At 40.9% G+C, this 24,831-nt stretch overlaps 1 long non-coding RNA gene across 3 annotated transcripts in view; it reads left to right on the top strand.

Annotated features, from left to right (window-relative positions):
* The window catches only part of LOC115192518 (uncharacterized), a 125,745-nt gene extending 101,596 nt beyond the window's left edge, over positions 1-24,149 (top strand). For all 3 annotated transcript variants that reach the window (XR_003877951.1, XR_003877950.1, XR_003877949.1), the window contains 4 exons: positions 944-1,049; positions 16,632-16,723; positions 20,716-20,800; positions 23,761-24,149. This is a non-coding gene — a long non-coding RNA (uncharacterized LOC115192518). The remainder of the gene's footprint in view (positions 1-943; positions 1,050-16,631; positions 16,724-20,715; positions 20,801-23,760) is intronic.
* Positions 24,150-24,831: the final 682 nt, after the last annotated feature.

The raw sequence follows: 24,831 nt of genomic DNA, 5'->3' as shown, positions 1-24,831 counted from the left end.
TAAATCTGTGGGTGTTAAAAACATTTATTTTTTGAACTAACTACCGAGGTAGATTAGAACTGTTGCTTGCCAAGGCTGGGAAGCTTCTATGAGACTGGGTCTCGGGGGAGAGAAGCTCACATTAACGGATAAATGAATATTTGACGAGGGCTCATTCCAAAGTATTATTCCGAAAATCGTGTCCCTATACCGGACTTTCAAGAGGTCAGGCAGCAGTGGTTAATATGAATTATTTATACAAGCAGTACCTATAATTGGCTGTAATAGCTGAACATGTTTGATAAACTAGGATGTTTAAAGGTCGAGTGTTTGGCTTTTAATTTCAATTTAATGGCAGCACGAAAGGCCTGTGTGATCATATGCTAGCCTATATATATTTTGAGTATGATCGTTTAACTTTAGTTACATTCATGTTTTTGGAGATTAGGAGAAACGACAGATATGCATTTTACCTTTAAAGTATATTGCAAATACGTAAGTGGAAAACATTCATGAAAATAGAAATGGAGCGGGCGACTAGGATAAATTCACAATAGTTGTGATAAGGGAGAGGGAATTTACTATTAACCTAATATTAGGCTCCTGAACCTCTTGAATTTAAGACTTTTGTGTTGGACTTTCATTGAGAGACTCCCGTTTTCTACACATTGAATAAGGGATATCAGGCTTGGACTATTCCCTGGAGGAGCAGTGATCAGTCAAGGAATCCCCTTGTTGAGCCACCACATAGGAGAGAAGGATAAAAGATGAGTGTTTAAATGTATTTTCAATTGCGTGATTTAATCTCAAAGCGCTCAATGGAGCGCCAGATTCAAACGCCGCTGGGTTGTCTTCAACTCTCTAATGTTTTGAATGCTTGGATATTGTCCCTTTTTTATAAATGGAACTACCGAGTACACACGTAAAACATTGACAACTAAACATATCGTTTTGTGTGATTTAGGATAACAGCGCCGTATTCGAAGAGGACCCAATTGTTCCAAAAGGCCTTGATTTTGCTCCGCCGCGGTCCGCGCGGAGGCTGCCGCAGCTGTGGACAGCAACAGGTGGTAAGCACTCTATGTTTTGCTCATAGTAAAACCCCTCAGATAATATCTTTTGATATCTTTGTGAAATGACACGCTCTCCCTGGAAAGTAATAATCACAACATATGAGGGCCCAACACATCTTCATATCTAGTGTCCGGATCTCATTCAAAGTAAGATATGCGTCAAGAGACCTCACTATTTAATCAGATAGGCATATAGGTTATGTCATATTTCTATATTCGTTTTTGTAGTTAAAATGTGTATCGTTTGATAAATTATATACAAACGTCAGAGATGTGTCCCATAGTGTTATCGGTGTTTGCTAATTCGGGATCCTTGGGACGTCCCAACTCTGACCTTACCCGATCGACGGTTAAGGTAAGGTTATAGTTAGGGTTAAGGTTAGAGTTAGGGTTAGGGTAGGGGTTAGTCTTAGGGTTTAGTGTATGGATCCCCGATAGCACTAAGTAAGTGTTCTCTGAGGTAGTGGAATGTGCACACACATAATAGTCCCCAATAGGCTTCTAATCGAACCCCTAATCAGTTACCAGATTTACTGATCGTATGGAGCAATGACGTCACATGCACTAGATTGGTAAATAGAGCATTTCCTATACTCCATGTTCCTCATTGTCTAATATTTGGTTGGACACACCATGTGAGAGAGTAGCCTATATCTTCTTATAACTTCTTATTCAGAAACTAAAACATAATGAAATCTGGATGAAAGTCATGGTAGGCTACACAATAGGCATAGTTCTATATTAGCATACTCTTTTATTTCCTTTGGTGGCATAATGGAATTTGAGGAGATTATATTTAATTCATTATTATTATTGTTGATGTTGTTTTATTGTTGTTGATGTTTTTATGCACTTATTATTTCGTCTGGAAAATATTAGGCCTAGGACTATGTCTCGTTATTGGGCCACTAGTCAGTGATAGCATACATAACAGTGTACAGAAAACGACTTTTCCCTAAAGTAACCATTTTTGTCGCTTTATCTGCTGTAGTTTTTGAGGAGTTGGGGGTTGTAGTGGACGGGTATCTGCAGGGGGTGTAGTATTGTGAGATTCGTTGAATTGAAAACTGTCAGAGATATCGTCTATTTTAACAGTGGTTTCAGGGGTGAATGGCAGTCGCTCCCTGATCCCGTGCAGGTGCAGGGAAGCAGGGGGATGGGGGTCTCGCGGTCTCTGCGCAGCCAAAATGCGCATTCAGTTCAATAGACCACACACTGTCGGCCAGCATGCCATCATCTCTGCGCCTCTCACACTTTCTCAGTGCAGTGCTGTCCTTACCGAGCGGAGCTCACACACTTTACAGCTCGCCAGAAGATATACACAAGCATGGGCTGAATGACTCTCAGGATTGTTATTGTATTTTCCTGTGTTTTTTTTATCACTTATAATTTATAATGAAAGGTTTATAGCAATATCAAAATGTGTGCTTTGAGTACAGATCATATCCTACATTATTTAAAACATTCTTCAAGTTATTTTCTGTGGACATTTTGATATACTGTAATTGTATTTATTTTTTATTTAACTAGGCAAGTAAGTTAAGAACAAATTCTAATTTACAATGACTGCCTAGGAACATTGAACAACTGCCTTGTTCAGGGGCAGAACGACAGATTTTTACCTTGTCAGCTCGGGATTTCGATCTTACAACCTTTCGGTTACTAGTCCAACGCTCTAACCACTAGGCTACCCTGCCGCCCCGAAGTCTGTTATTAATAACAATCAAATGTTTAACCCTTCTTTTCTCAACCATCACCATGGCCACTTAGTTGTTTTCGATTGTGGACACACCCTAATTTAATGGATGGTGGGTTTTAAATTCTAAAACGGCGACCCTAAACTCATTGCATATTCTGGCGTCTAGGGGATTAGGACGGTAACCACTGTTCAATGGATAAGTAGGCACTAACAATGTCCTAGTAAATACAATATGCCCACTGGCCACACACTGGTTGAGTCACACACTGGTTGAATCAACGTTGTTTCCACGTGATTTCAATGAAATTACGTTGAACCACCATGGAATAGAGGTTGAATTGACATCTGTTTGCCCAGTGGGATACCACTGTACTGAAGTTGCTATGGAGGCCTATTGGCACTTGACTATAATTCTAATCAAACCGCGGGATTTAGCTCTGATAACATACAGTTGGTCTCTCACGTTTCATGATTTCAGTGACTCAAGTTGTGTTGTGTTTTATTTATTTTTAAATCAAACTAACACTTTTGAGGTAGACATTGAGAGTATTTGTTGCTGGTTGAATTGAACATAGCTCTGCATGTATCCGGTTATTCACCGCATAGTGCATGCTCTACCAATGATGGGACGCAGTAGGCTAAACACAAACTGCTGTTATCTGAATCATATTGGGAAATTATACTTTTTATGATGATGCATGTCACTATGTATCATAGCTAATACAAACACAGATTGGACCTATTTTAGACAGGAACAAAACTGCTGAAAATGGCAGGCATAGCTCAAATTTAAATATACACATTGTTTTATAACTAATTCGAGTTAATACACTCTTAATGACAGGATAACAGCGTATAATTTGCATTCTTTCACGAAAAACAATATAAATCACCATCTCTTTATTATTTAGGCTAAAAACGTCAAACGCTTCGCTAGATTGGGTTGGGAACAATGCACATCTAATTGTGGAAATTTCAGAAGGTGCATGGCCACTGCAATTGAACAGCGAAGATATCATTTAGAGCAGAAGACACGACCACTGTCCATATAGACTACACCATTTGTGACTCATCTATTCTACGAAGGGGAATATATACACTATTAATACTATTTCTGCCATTAAATATACCATTAACACTATTTGCGCTTTACTGCCCTCTGCCCCTTCCCCTCAAAGAGACTAAACAAAAACTTTAACCGGTTGTCTACTAGTAAAGTAAAATATGTTCTAATCTTGATGGGCAACATTGTCATTGTGTGATGGGAAATAAGGCTGAGCAGACTTGGAAAACTTTAGTTTCACTTCAGGGACATTCTGTCTGTCGGGCTTCTGGTCTTCACTACCACATGTATAGCAGGCCTACCGCAGTCTGTCAGGCAACAGGTGATAACGGACTGCTACATGATAGGCTGAGTACATTCTAATCTGAAAACAGCGCACGTTATTGGTTAGGCTATTATTGTGCGGAAACAAAGTTTACCCATGTGCAGCAATAGTGGCCCGGCAAGTGTTTCTGCTTTTCCACATCTATTGGTCAGTCCACCCATGCCTAGAACAATATATGCTTTGATGCAGCGGTGCAGCCAGCAGGGGTGTGCAGTACGATGCAGATCAAGCTCGAGCTTTATGGAACACTGGCATAGCCTGGGAAACAAATGAGGCGAGAAGCTCAGCGTGGGGTGGGGAGCAGGATGCTTGTTTCAGGCAGCTTTTAACAGTTGTGCTGCTGTGTCGATGCTAACCAAAAACACATCCACTGTGACAAGCTTTTCAAACCTGATAAATAACATTCCGAAAGACCATGCATGATTAAAACTTAGGCCTAGAACAAGTTGTAAAAAGTTATTTGTTAATGTTTCATTATATACTAGATGCTTTTTTAAAGTTGGTTGTAGTGTTGTGGTAGCTGGATCGAATCCCCGAGCTGACAAGGTAAAAAACTGTTGTTCTGCCCCTGAACAAGGCAGTTAACCCACTGTTCCCAGGTAGGACGTTATTGTAAATAAGAATTTGTTCTTAACTGACTTGCCTTGTTAAATAAAAGTTTAATAATAATAATAATAATAATAACGTCGTTTCATTATAAGCATACTCATTTAAAAGTATCACTCTTCCATTTAGCCCCTTTTGCGCACAGATTTATGCACAGGTTTAGCCTATAGCAAGCATCAATTGGTGACAAATATTATAGTATATATGCAACCTGTTAACGTCTATAGGCCTACATCTTGGCACCATGGAACGTCAGAGACCCTGAGGGTCTGAATGCTGCATCTGACTCACACAGCGTTCACTACGAAACGGGAACTTCTCTGTCACTTCCCAGTAGTGGCAATGGCCATGATGACTGTCGCTATCCAACCCTCTGTTGACAGCAATGCACTGACTTCCCCAACAGCAGAACTCATTGTTCACTTCATTCCTTCACAATTTCAGTCTTCATGCACCCCATATTGATCTAGGCCCACATTATAAGCATCTGGGTAACACATTTCGAGATTTAAGAAAAATAAATACATTAGAATGTAAAAATAAAATATGTATTATCTTTAGATAGTTCAGTCATTCAATGTGAGCATATAGACCTGTATCTATAGGGAATACCAGTCTGAACTTTGAAACGGTAGGCCCAATGAAAAGTTTAACCTTATCCAACTTTATCAATATGTTCTGATATGTTTACTCCTGTGGCTGATCGAGTGTGCGTGGAAATAAATCTAGGACAGCAGCTCGTTCGCAAGCGGCTGACTTTCTGTATGCTTTAGAACAAAGTGTTTACAAAAGTTTGTCTGAGTACTGAAAGGGCACTACAAAGGCCCTTTATAGACATGCGACATGATGCCCGAGTCATTTGAATGGAAGTGGGAGAACTACTCGGCTTGAGCGCCTGGGTTTGTTGACAGAAGGACGTAAAATGATCACATATCTAAAATACAGATGAAAAAGCTCACATATTTTGCCTGTAGGACAATCAAAATGAGAATATATATGAATAGCCGAATAAATCTTTAAGAAGCCTATTCAGGAATGTGAGAGACATCAATCACATAGGCCTGCTCTGACATAAAAAATAAAGATTGTTGGGCTTAATAATAAACAACACGCAGAATTATTCCTCCCAAATGTTTCACAATTGTCCAAATGTGTGAAATGCTGAGAGTATGACAAACGAACCAACATCCTCTACAAAGTCAAATAATGATAAAAGCAGAGAGAATGAAACATGTAATGAGTTCACCCTTAATCATTGATCATTAAAAATTGTGGTGTTAAATATACTCAATTACACGCATGACTTCTCTCAAACAGTAAATTATATCCTCCAACTACTTGTCTATTCTATCTCTCCCCGCCAGAACTGGAAAGTCGATTATGTTGAATCCATACGTTTCTATGGATTGCATCACCCTAATTAATACTCAAGAGTGGTCCGTGGCTCACAGTTTTTGAGTGGTCCCTCTCCTGTCGCTCTGACAGAAACAGTTCTCGAATGGAAAAGTGGGTCCTTTAAAAAAACAAGTCTCTAGAGACCATCCAATGCGTTTTTCTGTGACTGATAATGACGCATGACTCAGATGCGACAGGGATCTGTCTGCACGGGGTAAACAATGCCCTGGCTGGGGCTGACATTCACGTTTGGGAAATATTAATCATATATTGGTCAAAATGTATTTTTTTCGTTTCTAAAACGTGTACTGTTGCGACCACACATGTTTTTTAAAACTCATAAGACGGTGAATAATAATAATCTAATAATAACCTATGAATTATTTTGTAATAAAAGTTTACATTATCTATATTGGATTTTGAGAGCTGCACCTGTGGCAGCGTTTAATAAATATAGGGCAATGAATTACATGGGGTTGGAACTTGGAAGTATGCTTTTCTGGACGCTACTCGGTCACTGCATTTGATTATAAATAAGAAGAGTTCACACGCTGATCGAGTGACTAAGGGGAACAAGCGAACCATTTTAATCAGGTGGCTATCTTCCTATCGCTGAGATCAGAGCTCTGTCACTCACGAGCTCGTCATTGTGTCCCCCCCCCTGCGAAATGACATCTCCCTCAGAAAAGCGAATCGTAGCTGGATGAGATTTCAGTGTCTGTGCGTTATAAGCCCATCTATTAGCATAACGCAATGAAACGAGTTCTGTAGCCTACCTACCACAAGTAAAAACCAACTGTTTGCTTCAAGATACATTTTTCATTAGGCTATCACAGAGCCTAATGGGGGGGGGGGGGAGTCCCATAGGGCGGCACACAATTGTCCCAGCGTCGTCCGGGTTTGGCCGGTGTGCCGTTATTGTAAATAAGAATTTATTCTTAACTGTTAAATAAGTGAAATAAAGGTTAAATAAAGTGAAAAAAAAATAAATGACATAAAAAAAATAGAACCTTCCAGAGCAGGCTGGCCATAAAGAGTAGATATAACATAGTATATGTCAAGTTGTATCCCTCCAGCAAACGTATGGTATGTTCTGTTTGGTATAGTTACATGATACAGAAGGTTACTTAAGCCAAAAATAAAAGGAGATAGGTATAATGCAAACATCTAGCAACCCAAAGGTTGTGTGTTCGAATCACATCATGGACAACGTTAGCATTTTAGCTTATTACTTACTACTTTTTAGCTACTTTGCAACTACTTAGCATGTTAGCTAACCCTTCCCTTAACTCTACATTTAACCCCCAACCCCAGTGCTTAATTTGTAAATTGGGTGGTGCTTTATAATAAACCATTGCATGCATATAATCGCTTTTGTGCTTGCAAAGAGCAGTAGAGTAGAGGCGCTTGCAGAAGTTGTACACATAGAAAAACATTTTTTTAAGCCTAGGGTCAACGAAAAAAATGGCTTTTTATAAACGCATTTCATGCAATTCTACATAATTTTAGATGTCTGGAGACATTACAATAATCTTTTTCAATACCTCACAAATGATTGAAATGACAGGCTTCTTTGACACTGACAAACTGAGAATCTGAGATCAATAAAAAAACACATTTGTCGTAGGCCTAGGTATCTGAAGACATAGTGTACAATATGAGGAGGAAATTACACTCATAATAAACCTTTCCGGTTTCACTGACTCAACCAATGATGTTCAGCTCACTCACCAGCGATGGCAGATGCGCTCCTGCCAATGCGCTCTCTCTCTTGTTTTTAAAATGTATTTTGTTTAATATTTATTTAACTAGGCAAGTCAGTTAAACTTTGTAAAACAATGCTGTTCCCTCAATAGGACTATTTTGAAGTTGATAGCATATTTGGTAGCCTACAGACAAATTACTATTCTATTTTCAGCAAAATCCATTTGCTTTCCAACATGTGTTTTCCCACAATTGTATTGGAAATATTGTGAAAGGCCTGTTTTGCCTGCATGATGTTCACTTACGATTCCAACAGTAGGCACACAGTCCACAGCTAGGCATTTACACAATGTTTTCTTTTAACAAGCTATTGATCCACTGTGGCTAAATTATAGGCCTACTCCTGTTGTAGTATTTTTTATTCTTTCATTTATTTCTGAACAGACAGCAGTAATTCAATAACTTTGAGAAATGTATTTAAATGTATCAAGGATGCTGCGGAACTTCCAGCACCCTTCCTGCCACTATAAGGAAATACATGATGAAGTGCAACACTGCAAAGATTAAAGTTGCAGGGTTATGTCTATCAGAGCAGAGAGAGATCATAGAAAGCGAATCTCATTGTAGTTCCGTGAGAGATACAGGCGCACTTCTCTCTCTCACCGCAGCAATGGCCACGCCTTGGTCTAAACAGACTACAATGTTGCCAAACCATAAAACCTGACACGACCAATTCTTAGAACATCAGGCACGTTTTCACATGACGTGTTTTAGGGGGCCTTACAGAAGAGGCAACTTGATTGATTGAACTTAACTCTGATTTTATTATCATTTTTACATTGCAAACAGTGAAAATAGTTTTTCATGCCAAGAGAGGTACTTGATCCTGACAAATGGGTTCCTGAAAGAAACAGAACAAATGTAGAGGAGCCGGATTCTGTTCTGCAGGATCCAGCTCAAATCAAGCACTGCCTAACTCTAACCTTAACCTTAACCTTAACCACTAATCCAGTGTCTCCCAAACTCATCTTCGGGACTCCAAGGGGTGCACGTTTAGTTTTTTCCCCTAACACTACACAGCTGATTGAAAGCTTGATGATTAGTTGATTATCTTAATCAGTTGTGTAGTGAGAGGGAAAAAAACTAAACGTGCACCCCTTGGGGTCCCGAGGACCGAGTTTGGGAAACCCTGCCCTAACCCCTAATGTAGGCCACACATATTTAAAATTGTAAGATATCATACAAATTATGTAACATATCACATGAAATGGATGATGGACATCCACAAATTAATACGTACCAGCCGAAACATAACATTTCACATTAACTAGAGGGAGACACATTTACCTTTACTATGTTAAGTCGACTCCTGGGTCAAGGTTGTCAATGTCCATAGTTGTAGGCCTAGAAGTAAACAGTAATGCCCTCTATTTCCATGGCTCATTGCTCAACTCATGAAATGTAAATGCCATATGAAGCAAGGCCACAAAGATGGCATGGTGTCAGTCCAAGTTATGACTTCAAGAGGAGACGAAGATCCGGGACAGCTGGACCACTCATTGATTTTGTGACAGCTTGTGTCATTTAACGTTTTGCCTGATGATAAGCGGGACATTAACCCATGAGCACCTTCTACTGCGCGTGCATCCAACCACAATCAGAACATCACTCCATCACACAGTCGCCCCGGGTGAGACTGCACTCAAGGCTTGTAGCTCAGATGTTAATATAATCAATCCTTGAGGTAATGAAGTGTACATTAAAGTATCTAGTTAGAACGACGTTTTCGCAGTCTACTTAGCTTTATTTGGTCGTGCATTGTGCTGAAAAATGCGTTAGCGCTCGCCAAGTGACCATTCATGTAAAACGCAAAACAATCCTGTCCACAAGGACATTCTGAGAAAGGGAAAATGAATTAAGAAAAGGATCAATTGATTAAATCATTATTGACAGGGAATGGAAAAGAAAACATTTGAAAATTGCAGTTATTGATTAATCATCTTTTTGATTAGGCCTATCTGTGTCAGCTTTCACTGACAGATAGGAGACTCATTTTACTCAATGCTCTAGTTGTCAGGACTTCTGATTGTCTTGAACTCTAGACCAGTGTAAGAAGCAGCTCAAAGGATGACCCTTAGGCGATTATGTAGCCTTCCATGGGATAAATTGAATGAATGAAAACCGAATGAAAACCGAATTGATCCCAACCCTCTTTGTCCATAAGTATCACATAAGTGTATAAAGTCAACATAAGTGACTGTTGTGAAATTGTGGTTTAATAAGAGAATGATGTTGATGTTCTTTCAGATGAGTGAGATTATACAAATCAGTATTTGTAAATTCCCCTTTTGATAGTCCAGTTTGTTGAAGCAGTATGAGCAGAAGTTTGCTCTGACTCTTGGACAGGAACAATCACTAAACACAAAGATTAGGGGGACTCGGATATCGTTTTATTCAGCCTAATTTTATTCACATTTATAGACAATAAAAATGGAAAGACAGCAATGAAATTCAATAACAGTCATGCAGACAAGGGGAGGAGGGCAGAGTGGGATTTGACCACATTAACACCACAAGAAATTGCACAAAAACATAACCTACTCCTCCAAAACAACAACAACAACAAAAACATAACCTACTCCTCCAAAACAACAACAACAACAAAAACATAACCTACTCCTCCAAAACAACAACAACAACAAAAACATAACCTACTCCTCCAAAACAACAACAACAAAAACATAACCTACTCCTCCAAAACAACAACAACAACAAAAACATAACCTACTCCTCCAAAACAACAACAACAACAAAAACATAACCTACTCCTCCAAAACAACAACAACAACAACAACAACCACAGCCATAGTTACATAAACAAAAGCTAATTTTGTAAATAATAAACTATCATTATATCAATATAATTATCGATTACATTACACAGTTGAAGAAATCCAACCTAAATGCTAAATAAATCACAATAGGTACTCTGTAAAAAGGACATTCAGAGAAAATAAGGAAATGCAACAATTTTGGCCCAGTAGATTATGGAGAGAAGATTTGGTCCCACTTGTTTCAGTAGCCTAAGTAGGATAAAGCTTGGAGTGCCTCGTCACCGTGGAAACTGCCAGAACAATTCAGTTGAAGTTTGAGGAGGTCAGCTTGCAGGGTCATCAGCTCCAGCCTGCCTGTGCAAACTTCTGTTGGGCTGGGGACTTTTTAGTGGGCGTGTTAGCCTGGGCCTAGCTCTGGGTGGTAAGCAATTCTAAGTCTGATATTCATTTTTTGAGTCAGTTCGCAGCCTAGGCTCTCCAGGTGGCCTGTGAAATCGATTTTAACCCTGTGACCCTGTCTAGCAGAGGCATGGTTGACAACCTGAGTAAGAATTTAGTTGGCACTGACAGATCTCCACAGATTTCAGTAAGGGGTGGGAGGGGAGGGGCAGGGGAGGTTATGGGTGTGATAGAAGTGCTCATTAAAAGTTTTCAGTAGTTAGGAGAGAGTTGGTGTGTGTGTGTGTGTGTGTGTGTGTGTGTGTGTGTGTGTGTGTGTGTGTGTAGCACAGAGCTGCTGTTCTATTTAATCAGCTTAGGGTTGTGTCAGTTTGTTGCGTTACATGTCACTGGAGTTCACTGATCTATACAGAAGATTGACAGTATTTTTTTGAGATGTTTGATTGAGAGCCATTTGCCAATAGATTGTTGTAAAGTTATCAGGGTGTTCATGCAGTTCTGAAAGTCCCCATTTGCCCTCTTCACTTGAACAAGAAAAAATAAATAAACCCCACAAATAAATTATATATGTGAATATGTGTATATGTGTATATATATATATATATATATATATATATATATATATATATATATATATATACAGTACCAGTCAAAAGTTTGGACACACCTACTCATTCAAGGGTTTTTCTTTATTTTTACTATTTTCTACATTGTAGAATAATAGTGAAGAAATCAAACTATGAAAATAGCACAAATGGAATCACGTAGTAACCAAAAAAGTGTTTAACGAATCAAAATATATTTTATATTTGAGATTCTTCAAAGTAGCCACCCTTTGCCTTGATGACAGCTTTGGACACTCTTGACATTCTCTCAACCAGCTTCAACTGGAATTCTTTTTAACAGTCTTGTAGGTGTTCCCACATATGGATGAACACTTATTGGCTGCTTTTCCTTCACTCTGCGGTCCAACTCATCCCAAACTATCTCAGTTAGGTTGATGTTGGGTGATTGTGGAGGCCAGGTCATCTGATGCAGCATTCCATCCCTCTCCTTCTGGGTCAAATAGCCCTTACACAGCCTGGAGGTGTGTTGGGTCATTGTCCTTTTGAAAAACAAATGATAGTCCCACTAAGCGCAAACCAGATGGGATGGCGTGTTGCTGCAGAATGCTGTGGTTGCCATGCTGGTTAAGTGTGCCTTGAATTCTAAATAAATCCCAGACAGTGTCACCAGCAAAGCACACCCACACCATCACACCTCCGCTTCTATGCTTCACGGTGGGAACCACACATGCGGAGATTATCCGTTCACCTACTCTGCGTCTCACAAAGACATGGCGGTTGAAACCAAAAATCTAAAATTTGGACTCATCAGACCAAACGACAGATTTCTACCGGTCTAATGTCCATGGCTCGTGTTTCTTGGCACGAGCAAGTCTGTTCTTCTTATTGGTGTCCTTTAGTAGTGGTTTCTTTGCCGCAATTCGACCATGAAGGCCTGATTCACGCAGTCTCCTCTGAACAGTTGATGTTGAGATGTCTGTTACTTGAACTCTTTGAAGCATTTGTTTGGGCTGCAATTTCTGAGGCTGGTAACTCTAATTAACTCATCCTCTGCAGCAGAGGTAACTCTGGGTCTTCCTTTCCTGTGGTGGTCCTCATGAGAGCCAGTTTCATCATATCGCTTGATGGTTTTTGCGACAGCGCTTAAAGAAACTTTAAAAGTTCTTGAAATGTTCCGCATTGACTGACTTTTATGTCTTAAAGTAATGACGGACTGTCGTTTCTCTTTGCTTATTTGAGCTGTTCTTGCCATAATATGGACTTGGTCTTTTACCAAAGAGAGGTTGGGTTAAATGCAGATGACACATTTCAGTTGAAGGCATTCAGTTGTACAACTGACTAGGTATCCCTCTTTCCCTTGACTATCCCCCTTTTTAGAATTTTTTTTTTATTTCACCTTTATTTAACCAGGTAGGCCAGTTGAGAACAAGTTCTCATTTACAACTGCGACCTGGCCAAGATAAAGCAAAGCAGTGCGACAAAAACAACAACACAGAGTTACACATAAACAAACGTACATTCAATAACACCAATAGCACAATAACACAATAACACAACAATTCTGTATACCCCCTACCTTGTCACAACACAACTGATTGGCTCAAATGCATTAAGAAGGAAAGAAATTCCACAAATTAACTTTTAACAAGGCACACCTGTTAATTGAAATGCATTCCAGGTGACTACCTCATGAAGCTGGTTGAGAGAATGCCAAGAGTGTGCAAAGCTGTCATCAAGACAAAGGTTGGCTACTTTAAAGAATCTCAAATATAAAATATATTTTGATTTGTTTAACACTTTTTTGCTTACTACATGATTCCATATGTGTGTTATTTCATAGTTTTGTTGTCTTCACTATTATTCTACAAAATAGAAAATAGTAAAAATAAAGAAAAACCCTTGAATGAGTAGGTGTGTCCAAACTTTTGACAGGTACTGTATATTGTTGTCATATTGAGTTGTGTATTAAATCAATGACATTAATAAATATGTCTATATTTGGTGATGAACTTAACTGATTGAGTGTACATAAGTTAGTAAAATACCAATATCTAACCTTCGTAATACTAATGTTTTTAGAATGGTCATGTATGCTTCCGACTTTGAAACCATTGATCTTCCATGACATAATTTTGTTTGGTTACACGTCTTCCCATGTGGATTGAGGATATGGTTTCCTCCCTCAGAGGGTAGTGGTGCTCATTGCCCTGCAAATAAGTGTCAACTTGTTCTGTGATTTTTGAAATTGTTATGGCGAGTCCCACAGGAGCATCTGTGAATAAAGGACAGCTCTTCACAGCCTATTTCTGCTGTCTCATTGGTCCTGGATATGCCCCATGGCCTCCCAAATGATGCCATTTGTCACATGTTTAACAGATTGATACTCCCTTGACTCGAGGGTGGTGTGTGTGTGTGTGGAGGGGGGGGGGGGTGATAGAGAGATAGACTAGTGACCTCCCTCAAAGCCTATGTGCCTGAGGATGCTATTGTGATTGATTGTATTTGATTGTTTGAGTGGGACCTTCACGATGCTTCTGAGAGCTGGTATCATCCCAACAGTTTCCCTCTTCCAGTAGGGAAGAGAGTGTATCCCTATAACTGGCAAAACACTCGTTCGGTTATTTGGAAGCGATGACACTCATGGAGTGTTTCACTATTATTTTCAAACTGAATGGATTCAGCAACAGTATCCTTCATTTGAACTCAGTCCAGAGGGAGAACCTCTCTTACTTTAGCCTCTTGTCTAATCAATCACCCACAAAAGAGGCCTGAGTCATGTGTTCCTATGCAAATGTTTCTGTAAACACTGAAGGGTAAGCTAACCTTACATTCTCTGTGTCTTATAACTCCATCCTGATGGAAAACCTGCCATTCCCTCTCTCCTCTCACATTCAGATACCAATACCAACATGGCCACATCATTCATGTCTTCTGCAATTACACAAAGGTTTGTCATTAAGATATGTGATGCCTATCATAATCTCAGCCACATTTAGATGCTGTTTGTCGCAATGTTTCAGTATTTGTTTGTTAAAATGTGAAAAATGGATTTTACACCTCCCTGTTGATGTGTGTTGGGGAAGGACAGGCGAGTCAGCGTCAGAGACTAACAGTGTAAGTGCCAGGTCCACATGTAGAGGCTTCATGAAAAGTGTTTGTGGCAGCAGCAGTAATATATTTCTGATTACCTTTTGGATTTATTGGTAACACACAGTTGTGTGCCTGTGTGAGTATGCGCACACGTGCTTGTGTGTGATTTAATGAGGGATTTTTTGGGCAAGTTGGCATTACTCATCAGTGTCATGGCAGTTTTGTTTCAAAAGTGCTGGTGCTGGAGAAAGAGGGATTTCGGCCCATCAGCAGTGTGTGATGTCAGCATTGCCGAGACAACAAAAGAGAGCTCCAAATCCGTGGCGTTTGCAGCATTATGGGGGCCCAGTCTGGGCTGAACATAGCCCCTCTTTTCACTGGGACAAACATACTAGCGTACAGCTATCTAGAGCTCTGTCACAGAGTGCAGTGCCCACACATATAGGATTTCTGCTTTTCAACCCTGTTTATTCATCATATCCTCCACACTTATTTACTTAGGCTTTATCTATCTAAGGAGAATATCTGGGAGGAATGTTAATGATAAGGAATTTGTTTTTTGATAAAGTTATGGTCAATTAGCTGACACTTCCATAGCATCCAAAGCAACACACAATATCAGTAAAGCCTATGCGTATGAAAAATGTGATATTGTGTGGGTAAATGATATACAAACAGTGATCACGTGGCTCAAACTTTGAAAATACAATACAAATTTTCATTGTTCATGTTCAGAGCTGTGACATCCTGAAAATGAGCCTTTTGATTCGCCCCTCCTGTGTTCCAACTGTAACAGAATAAATGTGTAATCAAAGTAGACACACACCTCTGTTTATTTAATGCTTTGGTTAGGACACTCTAAAGCCACCTGCAGTTCTCCTTGCAAATTAGAATTACATGTTTGTCACAAAAACAACTAGCATGCTTTCTGAAGCAGAGGCACTCAAAGAAAATACAATCGCTATGCATTCTGGGAAATCTACGTTTAACAAAGGCTATCATAAATCAGCATATAGTTTCAATCCTTGTTGGTCTCGAGCTAATAGTACTTTAAACAATTCGGTATATCTCTAAACATGTTTGCAATGGAAAGGAATAGTCGACATTGCAATGAGGATCTTCTTCTTCATCCCTGGCAGTATCACTATTACAAGGTTTAACCCTACTTGAACCTGTTTATCTAAATTTTTGATAAAGTTCCTCTGAGCTACACCAAGTTGAGTGAACAGTCTGGGCTTCAGAGACACTGCCAAGCCGAAGAACACAACTGGGTCTGGCTGGCATGGGCCATGGGCAGACCCCGAAGGCAGGATATTGTAGAGGACAGACAGACCACACGGATCCCCAACAAGTCCTCTTTATGATGGGGAAGAATTATGATGGCGATGCCTCGCAGTGGAGCCTTCAGATCAGCCTGTAGTGGGGTTATAGGAGCAAGATGCCTACAGTAACATACCGTCACACAGCGGCCCCCATTCATTACATGCCCATGTGTATTAAAATACTGCAAGAACTTGAGGCAGCTGCAGAATGTAGTCCAACACAAGGACACTCTTTCTTTTCTGCTCCCTACTGTCTGTCTTGGTACAGGCCTGTCTGTCTCTGGTACCCTCTGTGTGATTATACAAGCTTGCCCCAAAAAACGTTCTACAGAGATTTGTTTTCGAGGTTTGGGGGGGGGGGGGGGGGGGGGGCAACAATAGTTTCCTTTGGACTAGATAAAGAGGGACTTCATGTTCAAATGGCAACCCTAAAGTGATTAGTTTGTGTACAGCACCACTGCCTGAAAAATATAATTACTCAATCTAGATGCTCCCAGATACACAAAGCATGGTGTTCTAAATACATGTGGGTACACATAGTAAGCCAGCCTTTGTTTATGTGTTTTATTTTGCTAGAGAAAAGGTGAGAGGACCCTGCTGACATCCATATGACCGTATGACCAAGACGAGACCTGTCTGTCCAGGAGACAGAGATCACACCAGATATGGTAAGTTTGGGACTGAAGAGAATAGACAGCTCTTGAGTGTCGTCCATTGGTGCACATTGGTACACCTTAATGCTCACAGCTACTATTACCATTACTCTTCCCCTCTGAAAAACAAAGTGTTCTTGGGCCAGTAACTGAAAGGTCGCTTGTTCGAATACCCAAGCCGACAAGGTGAAAAACCTGTCGATGTGCCCTTAAATATATATATATTTTTTTATTTAACCTTAATTTAACTAAGCAAGCCAGTTAAGAACAAATTCTTATTTACAATGACGGCCTACCCTTGCCAAACCCGGGCGATGATGGGCCAATTGTGCACCGCCCTATGGGACTCCCAATCACGTCCGGATGTGATACAGCCTGGAATCAAACCAGGGACTGTAGTGACACCTCTTGCACTGTGCCATTAACCGCTGTGCCACTCGGGAGCCTAAGCAAGGGACTTAACCCTAATTTGCTCGAGCGGCACCGTACTACTGTGGCTGAGTTTCACTGCACCTTTCACTGCACATTTCACTGCACCTTCCTGTGTTTGTGACAATAAAACATCCTCCCAAAAATATTCCCATTACCTCTGAGAAGCCTTGCCATGCTTGTTTTTCCTGGTTGGTTGCTTTCTACAATGCCTTGAGAGGGTGGGAGGCCCAACAATCACTATTCCAAATTGTGTGTGGCACAAAGAATATGAACTCAGTCATGGGAAGACTGCCATCGGATGGTCTTTAGAACAGCTGAGTGGAAATTACTCTGAGACTGGAGAAAGACTACTGATCAACTCACACATCTGACCCCAATCCATATCCATTCCATCATTTTAAGATGACGTTATTTCACTTTTTAGTGTCTTCAACCCTTGGATTTCCCTCAAGAACAAACCAGTACAACGCATCATGGAACCTCTGGGTTCCTACACCCACCCTGCTCTCTTTGCGTATATAAAGAAAAACATGGTGTACATTCCTGAACCCTATTCTGCTGGTGAGGTTTCATAGAGAGACCCTTCCCAGTTCTCAGTTCCTTAATGTCACCAGGTATTGTGCAAGCGTTCCCTCACCCCTACTACTGTCATACACCAGTCTGACGTGCCGAAAGGAAGCTGCATTGGCCCTTGTGGAATGTGGAATGTGGCATATCCCTGTGAACTATTTCCTGCTTTGTCGTAAGAGTAATGTGTGGTGGAAACACAGTTTCCTTTTTTCACAGCTCCTCTGTGGTGCAGTGTTGGTCCTCTTCTGCAGCTAGCCTCTGCTCAGGAACAATGACATTCTTTGAGTTTAAGGCCCTTAAAAGATGACTATTTCAAGTCAGCAACCCAATGTTGCTGTGTGTCACCAAGCACGTTAACTGTGAAGCACTTGCCTTCTCCAGTCATTCAGTGTGATGGGGCAGCAGGGGCAGAGCGGTTCCAATACTAGGTGATTTACAATAAAGCACAGTGGAATTTCACCATATCTGAAATGGAAATAATGAATATCTTATTAGGATGGTTATTTCAGAACAAGTCACAATTTTAATATAAATTATTCTAATTTCAAAACCTTGGTCACAAAGAGTAAGACTCCATTTAGACCCAATCTAAAATGAATGAAAGCATCTTTAAGGGACAGAGTGGAACTGGGAGGGTTCTGGAGATACTCATGGTTATACTGTACGTTCATTGGCAAAACCTTGTCTATTTATGTTAGTTAAGGACACTAGCTGGAGACGTGGAACCCTTAGGAACCTTCAGGTCTTGGCATTGTCACGACAGCCTACTAGATTGTTATGAGGGTATGAAGATGGCTTTAGGAAGGCGGTTTCCACAGCAGGATTTGTTACTTTTGCTAATTTCCATTGTTAAATATGTAGGTAATACAATTGAATATTTGAGTTTCATATTTGCTTTGCTTCACGGTTGTTGAAATCCAAACAGAGTGAAGTCCCACTGAGATGCTTGGTTTTATTGACCAAACTCAGGAGGGGTTAGTCTAGACTCATTACGCTCACACACATGGCACTTTGTCCACTTGTCATGTTTAAAGATACATTTTTCTCTGCTCACACATCCCATTGTCTTTCAATTATTAATTCAATAATGCATGTACTTTGGATTGTACTATAGTATTGAAAAAGGACTGACCCTTCAACTCATTTCTAATACTGTAACCTGCAACCCTCACAGGGTGGCGGGTAACCTAGTGGTTAAGAGTGTTGGGCTGGTAAACGAAAGGTTGCTGGTTCGAATCCCAGAGCCGACTAGGTGGAAAATCTGTCGATGTGCCCTTGAACAAGGCACTTAACCCTAATTGCTCCTGTAAGTTGCTCTGGATAAGAATGTCTGCTAAATTACTAAAATGTATAAGGACAAGTCATAGAGATGAAAACTGTGATGTGTAGGAATTGTCAATGTTGTTGTGCAGAAATGCAAGGATCTGGGATCTTTGTTGACAACAAAGTTGTTAGTTGTTCTGTGTACCTTGATACTTAGTATGGGACCACATCTGCCTGTCCCAGGGCAGCCATCACTCAGGTCAGAGAGGAGAAGCAGGACTTCTAAGGGGAGAGTTTGTTCCAGCTGTGCGCCTGGCCACACTGATGGGATTTGAGCCCACATGTTTGGGGTTGCGGGGACAGAGCAGAGGGGGTAGAGGGGCACTCTGGCTTCCTCCCACAGCCCCCAGCATGGTGCTACTGGAGGCAGCTGGCTGGAGGAGTGGCCCGGGCTCCAGGCCTTTGTTGCTGGGGAGATGAGAGGATGGAGGAGTGGGGGAATACTGGGACCCTGCAGGGAAGGAAGCACTAATACTCCTCCTCTGCCTCTTCTCCCTCCTCTTCTAACAACAGCAGGGTAGAAAAGTCTATCCTCTGCTGTTATATGATGTACTCAATCTTGCAGTGAGACTGGTTTCTCCTCTCTTACTTTAGCCATTTTTTATGCTCTTGTATGGACACAAAACACCTACATTAGTGCTTAGCAATTTGTTTTTTGAGTGGTTATTAAGTAACTAATCGACCGACGTCTGTTGAATACTTGAATTCCATTTTGTTCGTTTTTTTTGTGAGCCCAACTCGCCGTTTAAATAAAGTAATTCATTTTAGAATTAAAGTCAAGAACTATGTGGGACGCTGGGCTGAAGGGAGTTGTAGTTTTCATGATGCAAATATTCAACCTAGTTCAGCGCAGAAACGTGGTAATTAACTACAATGACCATAATCCATTGAGCCTGACGGATACACTTCTATGCCTGCTACGGGTTAGATACACACAGACCGCGTGAGAGAAGAATGTACACAACACAACGATGAGAAAGATAGAGATTGACAGTTCATGAACGTATGCCTGATATACTTTGAAGAACTAGTCAAATTATTTTGTCAGACCGCTCTGCAGCATACAGTACTTAGGCAGGCTAGCCTAGCTAAATAGAATGACAAAAGACAGTACAGGATGGGGAGCACAGAGATAACATTAGATGGCCTGGCTGGCTGGCTGCTACTGCCTGAGCAGAGATGAGATGATGACTTTAAGGAATACAACATAACAAAGTCATGCAATAAAAACGAAGTTATTTACACAACTGAAATATTTTCTTATTTCATAGTAATTTCCTATTTTCTATTGATGTCTACCCTACTTGACAGAGACAATGTAATATTTTCAATGTTTTGGCAATTGAATGTTTACTATTTTGGACTTTCAAATTTCCATTAAAAAGCTCTAAAATCAATTGAATGTCATTATTTCATAATACATTTCATGTTAAAAAAAAATAATTGAACCCGAAATCGAAAACCGTGATTATTTTAAATATTGAACCGAAAACGAACCAACCTCAAAGAGCAGTAATTACTCAGCACTAACCCACATATCCAAGATTTTTTGTTAAGCATTATAATTTTTTTAAGCTTTATAATGTGCAGCCAAGGAGTTTCATCTCAAGTCTGAAATGTTGTTTTTTTAAATGGCAATGACATCTCTAGTTCTGATTTTCTCCTGTATTTTTCCCCCCTAGTTTTACCTACCATGGTTGTGATAATTGGATTTTCTGGACACCTGTATGAGTGCAGTATATCCAGCGGATTATAACCAGGGAGAGGGTGAGTCAACTCTAATTATTGTCACGTCAAGCAATACAAATGGCCAGCCATCCCCCAACCCCTTCTCTCTAGCATGGTAGCCTAGTTACTGCTGTCCCTCACACCCACCTCATATCAACAGAACTGGTTTACTGTCTCAGAACACCCAAGCTAAGGAGAGGTAGGCTAGAGGAGGCCTTCAAGGGTGGAGTTTCTCTCTGTTTCACACGAGCTGAAGTTGCCACAGTTTCCTCAGAAAGAGTCGAGAATTTATGAAATAGTTGTTTCTACGCTACACAATCCATAAACATAAAAAACTCACTCTAGTCTCCTAACGAACAACTCTAAACATAGATAAGAAAATGTTTTCCTGGGAAATAAGTAGAGAACATACTGTGTCCTACTTCCGCCCACTCTGTGCTGGGCCAAAGCAGGAGTAGATAGTGAGGGGGGATGTGGGGACAGGAGAGGAGAATGGGAGTGGTGGGGTGTACTCTGCTCACGGTCCCACACTTAAACCCGAGGAGGGAGCTGTGACTGAGACTGAGCGGGGATGAGGGATGAACAGACAGGACTTGTCCACAGACAGTCAAAGGGAGAGCTGGAGCTCTTTAACCCTGGGGAGGGAGGGAGGGGAGCAGGACGGGGACGAATGGACTCACAAGATGTCCAGACGGGCCAGGCCAGGTAATTTATAAGGCCTTGCTTTCTCTCCAGGGTAGGCTGCCCGGCCGGCCAGGCCCAGCCAGCAGGAACTTCCCATGGCCACCTCCGCTCTGCTCCGAGGGACTGAGAATACGTAATGAGTTGCAGGGCTCCACATTTACCACGGCTGATCAGCTGAGAACAATGAACTCGCAGGCACACAATAGTGACTAGAGAGCCTCAAGGCATTGTCTCTGTATTTTTAGAGGGGGGAGAAAACGAGAGAGCCAGAGAAAGAGGAGAATGGAGGGGAGAAAAGTGAACAAGACTGTAGTTTTGTAATGCTTTGTTCTATTTGTTTGGGGGGAAAGAAGCAATACTTTGTTTGTATACTTATTGTTACTATTGTCAATACTTGGCATCCATGAGGCCATTTATGTCCATAGGCAGCACATGCCATTGGTTTATGTTAAAGAGGTTGGGGATAATGCTGAGGCTTTGGGTTTAGTGTTGAAGCACTTCAACTGCATCTAATGTCATGATATTTATCATATTTTTATAGCGTTCTTCAAATGGTAAAAACGTATTTGCACTATTAGTGATTTCCTCTTGCAATTATAGCCTAGCTATTTGCCTACATCGGCCTGGTGTGTGCAGTGAGACCTACCTACCTCCCCAGAGGAATAGGGAATGAGGGTTGCTCTGGCAGCTAGTGACAATGCCATTTAAAGCCAGCCTACAGCCACCGATTACCATCTACATATTTATGGAGACTCTGAGCATTATATGGTACCATTTAAATTAACAACCCCTTTTTCACCGACTGAATACTTTGTAATCTCGACTATGCAATTAGTTTAGAATGGCTAAGAGATCAACTTCATTAGCATTTTTTGTACTGAAGGTGCCGGCTTCGACCAAATGTTCGTTCTAGGGTGGAAAGCATATCTCTTTGGAAAAGCTATCCTAAATTAGTTTCTGTATCAGTTCAAGACTATTTCCTCTCTGCCCTAAACTTGGGCATGATAGAAGAACCCCTGGAATATTTATGGGGGAAAAAATAAATCCACAAAGACAATTTTGCCCTTTGGTTACATGTTCTGCCTTCCCTTCTTGTGTTTTTCCAATTACTTAATGCTATTTAAATATAGCAGAGCCGACATATGCAATTCACTGTAGTGGGGAATGAAATAAGTCACGCTTTAATTGTATTGCATCAATTAAAATAGAAGCCCATCACAGTAAGCTAGCTGTAATAAAATGATAAAATGGACAATTAGGAAAAATCAAGGCCCTTAATTTTCTAAACACACTCTAGAGAGTGTCTTTAAGCCAGCCAGATTTGACTATATGTTGAGCAGTATTCCCCTCAGTGAGGACCGCTGAAGTGCTGTGAATTACAGTTGAACTGTTTGGTATGTTGTACAGTAACATATAGTACTACAAACTGTAGTGCCACTTCATAAAATATTATTCGTCCAATTGTCTGCTTGGCAAGCTTTTATATACATGTTATTTAGGCCAACTCATATATTGACTGGGAGAATAAACCATGCAGTAGAATATGTGTTAAAGTCAGCCTTTGCAGATGGGCCTGGATTGTAGACACAACCAGAGTCTGTAAATCAATAATTTCCTCATCTTTGCAGGAAGGATTTGGCTAGTTGGTGTTTGTGGTCCCAGGTCGACCGGTCGGGCAAAGAGATAACACCAATACTGTTTGCCTGCCAGGAGTACTTGTGAACCGAGTGCAAACCGATTGTACATGTAGAATCACTTGAAAATGTTGGCAATCATAAGTCAACAGCACACTGAACGATCGGCAGACGAACGTGAGATCCACATTCGGTGTGAAAGAAGCTCTCAGATTCCCAATCAGTGTTTGCCTTAGGAGACGGGTGATTACTCACACACCTAGGAGCCCCGGCCTCTTTCTGCCCCCCCCCCCCCGGGCTCCCCCCACCTCACCCCGCCCTGCCTCGTGCCACGCATGATCTGTGGGTGAGGCAGCACGTAGCGTGGTGTGGTGTGTGACGATACGCCGTCTGCTGGTGGGCCAAACCCATTGCTTGCTCTCCCTGTCAACCAATCAATAATTTTTATGTAACACATTTCATACAAAGCGAGGGCTTTACACATATCCTTAAAAGTACATCTGAAAGGCGTTATGGTAACCATAAAAAAAACCATTAAGTTACACAGGGTAAAATATAAGGACAGGCAATTAATCCCTTTTATCCAGCTAAATTAGTATTGTATATTGCTATTACTTGGAAGGCAGCAAGACCTCAACCAGGAAATGGTGTTGTATACCTGTATTTTGTATTTCTTTCCAGGTGTCCTTCTGATGTTCTTGATGCACATCCAAGGGTACTCGTCCGTTGATGGGTGATGGAGATGGAGTTCCTTCTGCTATAACTCTGGCCTCCAAGAACAGCTTCAAAGACAGGACCTAAGGAGAGATCAGTCACGCAAAACACATCTACACACCACTGCTTCTGCTGCAAATGTGAGGGCATGATCTGTCTCTGTGAAGACAAAACTTGCACCTTGTAAAATTCTCAGAACATGGTTCATTTTGAAACTGTTACAACTGAAACAACAAAACTTTTTACCAATAGAGGTTACGCTGCTTATGATATGAACTATATCGTCCGTTGATGTATTGGATTTCATGATGTTACATATCTTCAATCTGTGATCATATTAAATCAATGAAATCATGGTGTGCTGTGTCTTCGGTAGAAACACACTGAGTTTTCAAAACATTAATAATATTGAGCTGTACCCTTTTGCACTGAGAACAGCCTTAGTTCGTTGGGGCATGGACTCTACAAGGTGTCGAAAGCATTTCACAAGCATGGCCCATGTTGACTACAATGCTTCCCACAGTTCTGCCATGTTGGCTGTATGTCCTTTGGGTGGTGGACCGTTCTTGATACACACAGGAAACTGTTGAGTGTGAAAAACCCAGCAGCGTTGCAGTTCTTGACACAAACCGGTGTGCCTGGCACCTACTACCATACCTGTTCTAAGGCACTCCAATCTTTTGTCTTGCCCATTCACCCTCTGAATGGCACACATACCTAATCCATGTCTCTGTTGTCTCAAGGCTTAAAAATCCTTCTTTAGCCTGTCTCCTCCCCTTCATCTACAGAGATTGAAGTGGATTTAACAAGTGACATCAATAATGAATCATAGCTTTCACCTGGATTCACCTGGTAAGTCTATGTCATGGAAAGAGCAGGTGTTCATAAAGTTTTGTACACTCGGTGTATGATGTGCATTACAATATTTGGATATCTGGGGTAGGGTTTTCACATCCAAGCCAGGGGAAGGTGAATGCAGGTTTTTGTTCAAGCCCTCCATAACAGGAGTTGTACACCCCTAGATTAAAGTTATAGGGG

The sequence above is a fragment of the Salmo trutta genome, chromosome 4 (genome assembly GCF_901001165.1).
Source record: "Salmo trutta chromosome 4, fSalTru1.1, whole genome shotgun sequence".
Lineage (NCBI taxonomy): Eukaryota > Metazoa > Chordata > Actinopteri > Salmoniformes > Salmonidae > Salmo > Salmo trutta.
Note: the sequence above shows the minus strand (reverse complement) of the source record. Positions and strands in the feature narration are given on the sequence as shown.